The sequence below is a fragment of the Anoplopoma fimbria genome, unplaced genomic scaffold (genome assembly GCF_027596085.1).
Source record: "Anoplopoma fimbria isolate UVic2021 breed Golden Eagle Sablefish unplaced genomic scaffold, Afim_UVic_2022 Un_contig_11373_pilon_pilon, whole genome shotgun sequence".
Taxonomy (NCBI): Eukaryota; Metazoa; Chordata; class Actinopteri; order Perciformes; family Anoplopomatidae; genus Anoplopoma; species Anoplopoma fimbria.
Genome location: NW_026550794.1, coordinates 1 through 1,347, shown reverse-complemented (window position 1 = coordinate 1,347; position 1,347 = coordinate 1). Strand labels below are relative to the sequence as shown.

The window sequence follows — 1,347 nt, the reverse complement described above, 5'->3', positions numbered from 1 at the left end:
ATCATGACTTGCCGGTATAGAAATGACACAAATCCAGTTAAATGATGGCTTTCATCATTCCTAAGCTCATCGATCATTTTCTTTTCAATTTTATGCTAACGTATTCTACATTTCAACAGTAAATATTAATCTTTTTACTGCACTACATTTGTGATCCTTATAGCCACTTTGTACATTCTGATTTGACATTTAAAAGCTGTGAGTGTGTCTGGCAATCTGCAGGCGCTCCCTGTATAGACGAAAGAGCAAAGCGTGGTGATATAGTATCTTTAAAAGGCCCTTTGGTAGGCACAATATTTGCTTACGGCCATACCACCCTGAACACGCCCGATCTCGTCTGATCTCGGAAGCTAAGCAGGGTCGGGCCTGGTCAGTACTTGGATGGGAGACCGCCTGGGAGCCATACCACCTGAACACGCCCGATCTCGTCTGATCTCGGAAGCTAAGCAGGGTCGGGCCTGGTCAGTACTTGGATGGGAGACCGCCTGGGAATACCAGGTGCTGTAAGCTTTTTCCTCCTCTTTACAAAAAGCAGAGGGCGCTGCTGCTTTTTCAGTGGACACCGACAGGGTGGGAAGGATATATAGCTAGATCATGACTTGCCGGTATAGAAATGACACAAATCCAGTTAAATGATGGCTTTCATCATTCCTAAGCTCATCGATCATTTTCTTTTCAATTTTATGCTAACGTATTCTACATTTCAACAGTAAATATTAATATTTTTACTGCACTACATTTGTGATCCTTATAGCCACTTTGTACATTCTGATTTGACATTTAAAAGCTGTGAGTGTGTCTGGAAATCTGCAGGCGCTCCCTGTATAGACGAAAGAGCAAGCGTGGTTGCTGTAAGCTTTTTCACTCCTCTTTACAAAAAGCAGAGGGCGCTGCTGCTTTTTCAGTGGACACCGACAGGGTGGGAAGGAAATAGCTAGATCATGACTTGCCGGTATAGAAATGACACAAATCCAGTTAAATGATGGCTTTCATCATTCCTAAGCTCATCGATCATTTTCTTTTCAATTTTATGCTAACGTATTCTACATTTCAACAGTAAATATTAATCTTTTTACTGCACTACATTTGTGATCCTTATAGCCACTTTGTACATTCTGATTTGACATTTAAAAGCTGTGAGTGTGTCTGGAAATCTGCAGGCGCTCCCTGTATAGACGAAAGAGCAAAGCGTGGTGATATAGTATCTTTAAAAGGCCCTTTGGTAGGCACAATATTTGCTTACGGCCATACCACCCTGAACACGCCCGATCTCGTCTGATCTCGGAAGCTAAGCAGGGTCGGGCCTGGTCAGTACTTGGATGGGAGACCGCCTGGGAATACCAGGTG

General features: G+C 43.2%; 2 pseudogenes; both read left to right on the top strand.

Annotated features, from left to right (window-relative positions):
- Positions 1 to 400: 400 nt before the first annotated feature.
- LOC129115184 (5S ribosomal RNA) lies at positions 401 to 501 on the top strand (annotated as a pseudogene).
- Positions 502 to 1,237: 736 nt separating this feature from the next.
- Positions 1,238 to 1,347, top strand: LOC129115183 (5S ribosomal RNA; annotated as a pseudogene; the record flags this gene model as incomplete).